An 11,927-nucleotide genomic window follows, 5' to 3' on the forward strand; every position below is an offset into this window, starting at 1 on the left:
GTAAAGTGAAAAATTACATTTTTACCCCAAAAACTGAAAAATTGCCCATAGACATATTTTTCATCCCTTATACTCATACTATTCTCCAATTTGTCAAATGTGATCTAAATTCTCTCAAAATCTCAAATTTTGTCCGCGGGTGGAAAAATTACAATTTTACCCCTAGATAGTGAAAATTTCGGTTTGACTTCGAATTGATCCTCAAACTCCTAATTACCATTTTGAGTCATCCCTGAACTGTGAAACTCTTAATTTCACCTTAAAATTTCTATTTGAACTAGTTCGAGGCTTAATCGACTTAATGATACCATTAGGGGCAATATCGTCTTTTAACGATTTCTCGAACTTCCTAAATATACAAACATTCTATCGAGTATGTGAATGACATTATAATTATTTTACAAAGCAGGGTTTGACATGGTGAGTGAATACTAATCACCTTTCATCACTTAATTTTCAAAACTTTTTTGACATTTATTAATTAAATTAAACTTTTACCATACAGCCACTTATACAATTGATTCCACAAACGAGAGTTTTCGCATATGCATATCCTCCTTTGGCTCCTCCATGATTATAAGTGCTCATCACTTAAAAACATAGATAAGATAATATCAACAAAATTACTAGACAAACATGCACATCCCTTCGCCTACCAAGTTGTGGCAATATTCATGGTACATGGACCATGTGACCATGCACGATCGAATTCTCCCAGCGCGGTCAAAGGTTATTGATCAAAATATTTTTCAAAAGACTTCCAAACAAGAGTTATAATTAATGAAGACAAATTCACAACATATCAAAGGAGAAATATTCCTAATTGTATAACAATTAAAAACAATATTGAATAAGACAATAGATATGTGATACCTCATAATATTGATTTAATGGTAAAATATCAAATACACATCAATGTAGAGATTTGTAGTCAAATTAGAGTTATAAAATACCTATTCAAGTATATAACTAAAAAACATGATAGAGCACGAGTCATTCTTGAAAACAGTAACTCCACCGCCCAACAAAGCCTAAATACTACACATACATCTACCCTTAATAATACAAAACAAAGATTTGTTGAGATTGATGAAATAAAAACTTATTTGGATTACCAATATTTATTAGCATATAAAGTATGTTGAAGGCATTTTGCTTTCTCGATACACTATAGAGAACCAACTATTCAGAGGTTATTCATTCATTTACCTGAGCAACATAATATTTATTTCATGATAGTGAGAGCATATCAAGTGTTATACATAGGCTAGATATTAATGAAACTACTTTCATTGAATGGATGGTTTGCGACCAAATTGATGACAATGGTAGGCATTTTTTGTATGTTGATTTTCTTGCTGAATACGTTTGGCACCAACAAGAGTCTAAATGGAAAAAAAAAAAAATATAAGGTAAATGTATAAGGAGAATAAATTATGTCCACCCAACAGGAAGAGAACTATATTATTTGCGTATGTTGTTAAATGTTGTTAAAGGAGCTACTAGCTTTGAACATATTAGAACAATAGATGGAATCACTTACAAAACTTATCAAGAAACCTATCAAGTATTAGGATTGTTAGAAAATGACCAAGAATGGAATGATGCTTTAGTTTAAGCTTCTTAACAGGCTTATAGCGAATAATTAAAATAATTATTCATGATTATTATTATGTTTTAAGAAGTAGCAAATCTTGTTAACCTTTGGCATGCTAATTGGAAACTTTTTTATGATGATATTCAATATAAAATAAAATATACTTTTGGAAATTTACATTATACAATTCTTGAAAATGATCTGAAAAATTATGTATTAATTGTTTTAGAAGATCTTTTCAACAAAAATTGTACTTCGTTGTTTGAATTTGGGTTACCTATGCCAAACCAACGAGATGTCATTCATGATTAAGATAGATTAATACATGAAGAAATGAATTATGACTTACTTGAACTCCAACAATTACATTTACAATTAATTGCTAACTTAAATCCTGAACAAAAACAAATCTATCAATGTGCAAAACAATCAATTGACAATAATGAGCCCCAAATGATATTCTTGTATGATTGTGGTGGTATAGGGAAAACCTACCTATGAAACGCAATCATATCAGGCATAAGATTAGTAGAAAAAATAATTTTAACTATTGCATCTTTTGGTATTATATCTTTATTATTACTTGTAGGCAAGATTGCTCACTCTAGATTCAAAATACCTCTTGACATAAATGAATGTTCTACATGTCAAATAAAAAAGGAACATAACTAGCAAGATTAGTTGAAGCCTGTAGTTTAATAGTTTGGGATGAAACACCTATGGTGAATAGATTTTGTTTTAGTTTTAAATAAAACTTTAAGAGATGTGCTGAACAATAATAGTAATGACAGTATTGACAAACCTTTTAGGGGAAAAATCATTTTATTAAGAGGACACTTTAGGCAGATACTTCCTGTTGTTCAATTTGGTCACAGAACAAACATTATCAACGTTGCAATCAACCAATCAACAAAATGTTCTACATGTAAGGTGTTTAGGTTGAAAACTAACATAAGGTTATTAAGGCTTGACATAACAAAATAATCAAGAAAAGAAATTGAAAGCTTTGCCCAATGGTTATTAGATGTTGGTGATAGAAAGATACGATCATCAACAATACAGCAAAATTGATGATGACTTTGATTGTTTGCCATTACCAACTGATTTGTTAGTCCTAATAATAGATGATCCAATAAAAGATATCCTTAGTTTTGTTTATGATAGATTTAAAAATTTCTATGCAGATCTAGAATATCTTAAGCCGAGAACCATAGTGACATCCTATAATGAAACAATTGACTTAGTTAACACACACGCTTGTAGTTTAATACTAGCTGATACAAAAAGCTATTTTAGCCATGACTATATATCTCAAGCAATTGATCAGGTTTCAAACCATCAATTACTATACCCGATAAAACTTCTCAACTCATTAAAATTTCGTGGTTTACCTGATCATGCCTTTCATTTGAAAGTTGGTGTTGTAGTCATGTTACTTAAAAATATTAACCAATATTCTGGTATGTGTAATGGAACAAGATTAATTATTACACAATTAGCTCCTAATATTATTGCAGGCAAAATTATCTTCGCAGGAAAAACAAATAACAAATACTTTATTCCACGAATCTTTTTTACAGCGAAACATCATAAATAGCCATTTGTTTTCATAAGAAAACAATTTCTTATTAAACTATCTTATGCTATTACAATTAACAAAAGTCAAGGACAAACCCTATAGAAAATTCGCATATACTTACCGAAACTTGTTTTTACACATGGTCAATTATATGATGTCCTTTCCAGAGTAACATTTAGAAATGGGTTACATATCTTAGCGACGGATGAAAAAGGCTTGGTTGTTTGCAAAAAAACGTTGTATTTGTAGAAATTTTTGATAATTTAGTTTCACATTTGTTTCATTATTTTATTACAAAAAATTGCTTATTTATGTTTTGCAGTGATTCCTCTTTTTCCTAGCTAAACTTATGAATTGTCAAACAGTTTTCTTTTTTTTTTTTGGCATCTAATCTTATTCTTATCAAATATTATTCTTATCAATGAGGTACTACTCAAACTTTTTCAATTGATTGCAACGTTTGAATACATCACTCATTAATTATTTTTTCAAGTTAAAGATGTCATACCAACATCTACACAATTTACGTCCATTCCAGCAAAGAATATCTGTAAAGCTGAGGATCATTCATATTTGGTAATCAATTGATCCCTCTCGACTTGACAGATTACTTAACATTGATTTCTTGGCTACTAATGCTTAGGTATAGAAATTTATGTCATACTTTTACCATTAACCACTATATTTGAAATAAGTTAATGTTAAACTCATTTTCTAACATTGGCTAATCACTAACTTCCTTAGAAATTTGTAAACACAGAGATGCAATGCATTTCATGATCAAGACTTCCAATGCACCACAGTTTCAGTCTCAATTGAAGGAAGGATGTCTCCGTTGAATCAAAAATTTTCAAATTAATGACCAAAAAACTTCTTTCAATTTTATTCCTTCAAATATAACGTGCATCTTTACAAAAGAAAAAAACACTATCATCCAACCAAATTATTGTTAATTTTACACACACAATAATACATATTGAACAAGTAATATAATGATGAAGTAAAGTATCGTTCTCACGGAGATTTATTCTTAAATTTTTACTAAGTACTAAAATCTTATAACAAATCAATCTTATTTAAGTAATCAAAATTTACAGAAAATTAATTAAAATAAACACTAAATTAAGTAACAAACTAAATAGGTTGAGAAAAGTAGTATATTAAAGACCTAGGATTATGAGTTCATTTAACATTTCATCTAATACAAACTTTTCTTGTTATTTATCTTTCTTGAGTGGTTTTACTAACCTAGAATTTAAAGCTATGGACAAGTCTCCGTTGAGTTGCTTGTACAAATACCTAACTTAATTAGTTCAATATATGGCTATAGGAATCAATTAAATTAAGTTCATTAAGCAAATGTCTTAATGTGGCTATGAATGGCAATTGGCGTATGTCTACTCAAATCGTGAATCAGATCACCTAAGTGACGTGAACATACACTATTCAAAATTTAGTCTAATCCAAAATCTCTCTGTTGAGTCTCAATTAGATTCATAAATCAGTTAATTATTGGTCAAGCAATCAAAAGCATTAAGAACAGATTTGAATAAGCAAAACTACACTCATTCATGATAAATAAAAAAGAAACTAATATTCAAACTACATTTTGAAATTCACCACAATCTTAGAAAGATAATTTAGCTCATAATAACTAATAGAAACAACATCTAAAGAAATTTAGTCATGAATCTAAGTCAAAGAAAATAAAAAAAACACACAAGTAGAGAAAGAAACTAAGTGTTGAAGCTTTGCAATCTCAATTCTCTTTCAAATTCTCTTGTTTTCTTGCTTTGTTCTTGACTTCAAATCTCCAAAATAGTTGGTTGCTACCTCCTACTTAAAATCTTTGAAAAAGGTCCCTTAAATAGGCTCAAAGTAACCTAATTTCTAAAATCTTATCAACTTTTTATTTTTTAAAAATCACACAGCGTTGCGGCGCTACTTCTTTAGCGCTGCAATGCTAAACTCTTGGGGAAATGTGGTGTGCTTCCTTTCACCAGCGCTGCAGCCTTGTTCTCTTGGTGTTGCGACGGCCTATCAATTTGAACATGTTTTCACCTTGATCTGATCAGAAATGGGTAAAGTTATAGCCATGCAAGTTTTAGTCCTGTCTCTTAGATTTTCAATGGCTCAAGAATCATGTCAATTGGACATCGGGATTGAAAGATAAGCTCCAAATACCGCATCATGTTCAGTCCATGTATGCTGCTGCAATGCTCTAACTTAGACAAATATTTTGACCATGATCCAATTTGAACTAGAAAAGTAGTCAACATAAAAGTTGTAGCACTTCCTTTTAGCATTCTAGTGGTTTAAGAAGCACTTCATTTGGAGTTCTTTAGAGTTTATTTGGAGTTCTTTATAGAGAGATATGGTCAAAACACCGCAATATATATGAATAAAATCATCACCATACTTGCACGGATTTTTATCAAATAAGCCTTTTTCATCTAATTTCTTACAAAAGCAATAAAAGAAACCAGCAATAACTACTCTTAAAGTAATTTAAAACAAAATAACATAAAATTTAACTAAAGTGACTCAAATTAATTATTCAACAAGTAATCAAACTTAAACTAGAAAAACACCTAAAATGCTAAAATTCGAATATAAAATCTCAAAGATATAGCTACTTAAGCCTCTAAAACGTATCAAAAAAACTCTATATAATAGAGTTATCACACCCCCAAGCTTAAGATTTTGCTAGTCCTCGAGCAAAACATAAAATAAATGCAGTAACATAAATAAAGAAAATAACTTAACTAGAAATCAATTGCACCACTTCAACAATCATCTTTAATATCCTCAAAAGTTAATCTAAATTCTCAACTCCAAACAACACATAAATATCATTCAAGTTCATGTTTTAATTCAAATGCAAGTTTATCGTTAAGTGGATTTCCATGTGTGTGTCTACAATCTTTTCACCTAGAACATTATACAATATGGATAAGTTTATATTCATGTAAAATTCAAATTAGTAACTAACTCCATAAATTTGCTTTTCATCTCTCTCCACTAATGTAGGCTAATACTATGTTAAAAATCAATAGGACTTTAATTAGTTTGTAATGTATGGCTAGGGTTAAGGTTGGATATGTGATAATGTATAGTTTAAATCACCCTAAGCACACAGTCAATCTAGAACCTATTCAGAGCTTTATTTTCCTTTACCTAGTATACCCTTTTTCCAACAACCTTTTTCTTTTATTCAACACTTCATTCTTTCTTTCCCTTTTTCTTTTTCTCAATTTCACACCCACAAACTTATTTCTTTTATTGGGTAGTGAGATGAATACAATCATATTTTTGAACTTTTTATCATTTTTATTCTTCTTAACTACCTCTTTCACTATATAGCTCATAACACATCCTAAATTGACTTGTTCACTTAGGAATGAAGGATGCAAGAATTGTTGAAAATATTAATATAAGGGTTTAGGCTAAAAATTAAGTGTTCAAACAAAGAAAAGATGTTATTAGGCTCAAAGAGCGAAACTAAAGATAATTTATGTAAAGGAAGGCTACAAAAGGCTCAATCGATTCAAAAATGGTATAAATCATCTCCTTAACTAAGTATAGCCTAGAATTTCACCTCGAGAGAGAATCAAACAAATTCTAAAACTTAATACATAATTCAAAATTTTCACATTCACATAAACCTTCTCTAAATATACACAATAAATCTGAACAAAAGACATAGTGCTCAAAATGTAGAAATTTCAACCTAACAGTAAAGCTTAGCATGAAATTTACATAGCACTTAAAACATATTCACATGTTTCGAAATCAAGATAGGAATATAACTGAATTCTCATCATTGGATGAGTAAATTAAACAAAACTAGCACAATTGAAGCTAGTTCAAATGCAAATGCACATGCATAAAAAAAAATTTAACAAAAATAAACTAACATAAACTATCACAAAAACTAATAACAATAAAACCCTTCCCCAAACTTAAATTGCACATTGTCCCTAATGTGAAAAGCTAAAAAGAATGAGAAAAAGAAACTCCCCTATTAATGGTGACAGTGCATTAAAAACTCTAATTTTCTTTCACCTTATCTTCATGCTTTCCAAACCTATGGACTTAACAAACAAGGTAAGGAGAGGTTATTACTACATATTTAAATAGAAAACAAAAGCTAACTAACATAACAACTAAAACTAAAAAGATAGAGCCTTGGATTGCTTCCTAAGAAACGCTTCTTTATAGTCACTAGCTTAACTATGATACCTCCTTTTTGTTATCTACGAAAGTACCTAAGGATATTTGACAATCCAATTCACCTCCCAAGTAATGCTGGAGACATTACCCATTCACTCCAAATGTTCTAGTAGCATCACTAAAAATATCTATTACACTACATGAATATACCTTAACCACCTTATAAGGACGTGACCACTTTGATTTTTGTTTCCATGGAAGGAGCTTGACTGATTTGGTCAGTAGCACTTGTTGTCCCACCTTAAAATCAAGATTAATTGAAGGTAATGGATCATGCTCATTATAACACTATTTAGTTTTGAGCTGTGGTGGTGGTGAATTTAATTCAAGAATTGATGCTTGTTTACTTGTAGGTGGTGGAGTAGGATTCCTTGATCTTTATCAGTTAAATCCACTTTATAGTAATGAGCTGTGGTTGAAGTACTCTTAGTTGCATTGTAAATAGTAAATTCAGCTACATTCTCTCCAACTTTGAAATTTATTTTGCCTTCCTTTACATCTATTAGTGCGCCTGCAGTGGCTAAGAATGAACGTCTTATTATGATCGAAACTTTTTGATCCTCCTCTATCTCAAGTACTATGAAGTTTACTGGAATGAACAATTTCCCAACTTTAAGTAAGACATCTTTTATCACCCCACAGAGGTGCCTTATCGTTTTGTCAGCTAGTTGTAAGGTGATTGTAGTGGGTTGAATCTCCTTCAGTCCAATTCTCTTAGCAACAAACAAAGGCATAATTGAGACACCATCACCTAAATCACACAAAGCTTTTGAAAAATTAAAATTACCAACTGAGCAAGGGATAGAAAAACTCCCTAGGTCCTTAAGCTTTAGTGGAAGCTTGTTCTGGATTATTGCATTACACTCCTCAGTGAGTATAATTGTCTCAAAGTCCTCCAATTTCCTCTTATTTGTCAATATATCCTTCAGAAACTTCACATATGATGGCATTTGCTTTAAAGGTATTGCAAAAGGAATGTTAATGTGAAGCTTTTTAAATACCTCAAGAAATATTTGGATGTGCTTATCAAGCTTTTGTTTCTGAAGGCGATGAGGGAAGGTGGTGGTGGTAAAGTTGTCTTTGCTTCCTTCTCTTGACTTTGGTTGTCACTTGTCTCAATCACCGTTTTATTCTCAACAGGCTCATCTTGATAATTAGCTTGCCTAACACTATGTTTAACCTTTTTTTCGCTCATTAGGGTGATTGCCATAACTTGTTCCTTACCTTCTCTCCTTGAATTCACCTCTGTATCACTAGGCAATGTTCCTTAATGTCGATTGTTTAATAAATTAGCAAGTTGACCAACTTGAGTCTCAAGGTTTCAAATTGATGCTACTTGCCTTTGAATGAGAACTGTTTGACTTTGTATAATGTTATCATTCTAGGTCATGTACCGCCTTAGCAAATCTTCCACAGTTGGCTTCTTTTTCGAATAGAAGCACTGACTTGCTAGTGAAATGCTAGATGTGCATTTGGCCTTGGAGTTGAGGACAAACCTTGATTATTAGCCTAAGAGAAATTGGGATGATTCCTCCATCCTGGGTTGTAAGTGTTGGAATAGGGCTTATTCTGCTGTCTATTACCCATAAATTGCACTGCCTCTATTGAGCTTGGACACTAATGACTTGCATGATTATCTTTACATAACTCACAAGCTATAAAAGGACTTTGCAAACTATTAATACCAAAAGATTCAAGAGTTTTAGTTAAAGTTGTTCTTTGAGCGGATAACACTGAAAATGCATCTACATCATGAATTCTAACTACTCTCTTATGCATTAATCGCTCCACTAGCCACTGGTAGTTGTTTGTAACAATCTCTTCCAACAAATTGTATGCTTCATGAATCGATTTAGCCATCAAAGCTCCTTCTACTGCAACATCAATGGTAGTTCGAACATGCCCATTCAAACCATTGTAGAAAGTTTGCATCTAAAGCCACTTTGGAAGCCCATGATGAGGACACCATTGAGGTAATCCTTTATATCTTTCCCAAGCCTCGTACAATGATTCAAAATCTTACTGTATGAATGATGTGATATCATTCCTCATTTTTGCTGTCTTAGCTAAAGGAAAAAACTTGGCAAGGAAATTCTGAGTGAGATCATCCCATGTTGTTATTGAGCTAGTGGGGAGCGCATTCAACCATGCTTTAGCTTTATCCCTTAATGAGAAGGGAAAAAAGCCTCAACCAAATTGCATCATCTGTGACACCATTGTGCTTGAACGTGTCACAAATCTCCAAGAGGTTTTAATATATGGCCATTTGGATCATCACTTGGAAGACCCCCAAACTGAACCGATGTTTAAATCATGGTGATGATAACTGGCTTGATTTCAAATTGTTTGCTTGAATAGCTAGCCTTCGAATGCTCGATGGAATTCCTCGTACGAAAGGAACAACATAATCCCTTAAGTAACGATTGTCAACTACTACACGTTCTTAGATTTACTGTTCACTCTGTTGGTCAGCCATTGTATTTACTAGAGCAACACCTTGTTAATTTTCTCATCAAACTCTGCGAAATGTTTGCTCAATTTCTGGATCACCCAGGATAGTCTCCAAGTTGTTTGCTTTTCTCATACAACAGCTGAACACAACTACAAAACAAAAATAAACTTAAATTAAGACTAATCTGTAAAATTTTAATATTAGCAAATAAGAAAGAAAACATAATCCCAACCAATAGTGCCAAAACCTTGTTGTCGATTTTGCATACGCAAGTGTACGTATTGAACAAGTAATATAGTGAAGAAGTAGAGTATTGTTTCCATGAAGATTTGTTCCTAAATTTTTATTAAGTACTAAAATCTTATAGCAAATCAATCTTATTTAAGTAATCAAAATTTACAAAAAATTAATAAAAATAAAATTAAAATAAACACTAAATTAACTAACAAACTAAATAGGTTGAGAAAATTAGTATATTAAAGAACTAGGATTATGGATTCATTCAACATTTCATCTGATACTAGCTTTTCTTGTTATTTATCTATCTTGGGTGGTTTTACTAACCTAGAATCCAAAGCTATGAACAAGTCTTCGTCAAGTTACTTGTACTAATACCTAACTTAATTAGTTCACTATATGTTTATAGGAATCAATTAAATTAAGTTCATCAAGTGTCCTAATGTGGCTATGTATGGCAATTGACGTATGCCTACCCGAATTGCGAATTAGATCACCTAAGTGATGTGAACATATACTATTCAAATCTTAGTCCAATCTCAAATCTCTCTATCGAGTCTCAATTAGATTCACAAATCAATTAATTGTTGGACAAGTAATCAAAAACATCAATACAGATTTGAATAAGCAAAACTACACCCATTCATGATAAACAAAAAAGAAACTAATATTTAAACTATATGTTGAAATCCACCACAATCCTAGAAAGATAATTTAGCTCATAATAACTAATAAAAACAACATCCAAAGAAATTTAGCCATCAATCCAAATCAAAGAAAATAAAAGAAACATAAAAGTAGAGAAAGAAACTAAGGGTTGAAGCTTTGCAATCTCAATTCCTTCTCAAATTCTCTTGTTTTCTTACTTTGTTCTTGACTCCAAATCTCAAGAATAGTTGGTTATTGCCTCCCTCTTAAAATCTCTAAAAAAAGTCTTTTAAATAGGATCCAAGTAATCTAATTTCCAAAATCTCTTCAACTTTTTATTTTTGAAAAATCACCCAATGTTGCGACACTACTTCTTCAGTGCTGAGGCACTGAGCTTTGGGGAAAATGTGGTGTGCCTTCTTTCACCAGCGTTGCAGCCTTGTTCTCCCAATGTTGCGGCAGTTTCTCAACTTTGATCGTGTTTTCACCTTGATCTGATTCAAACTGAGCAAAATATGTCAAGCCTGACTCTACAATATGTTTATTATACCATTCTTACATAAGAATGCATGTTTGCTTACTTGGGTACCTCGAAAATCGTTAAAGAACGGCAATGTACCAAATGGTACAATTAAGTTGAATTAAGTCTCGAACTAGTCCAAATAAAGATTTTAAAATGAAATTGAGAATTTTAAAACCCTAGAATGACTTAAAATGGTGATTTAGAGTTCGAAGACCGATTTGAAGTCAAATTGAAATTTTCATGACCTAGGGGCAAAATGGTTATTTTTTCACCCGAGGTTAAGATGTGAGTGTTGGATGAAATTTTTGACTAAGATTGATCATTTGGAGTATAATTTGAGTTTCAGAAGTGAAGAATTTTAATTTTTACATTTTTTCGAGGATAAGGGCAAAATAGTCATTTTGCCACCTTATGGGTAAAATTGTAATTTTACACCAACCAACACTTGTCATGCCCATGGATTTCAGCCATTAGCATTTTATATCATGGATAATTAAAGGATTTTATGTGGTGGTGGAAGAAAGCTTAATTATTAAGTTTTTAAACATGGACTAATAACATGGTGACAAGTGTCAAGCTTGGATTATTTTATTATTTGGCTTTAAAAATCAGCCCATAACCCTCCCAACTCATTTATCTTGGTCGACCAAAGAGAGAA

This window comes from Theobroma cacao, chromosome 1 (genome assembly GCF_000208745.1).
Source record: "Theobroma cacao cultivar B97-61/B2 chromosome 1, Criollo_cocoa_genome_V2, whole genome shotgun sequence".
NCBI lineage: Eukaryota > Viridiplantae > Streptophyta > Magnoliopsida > Malvales > Malvaceae > Theobroma > Theobroma cacao.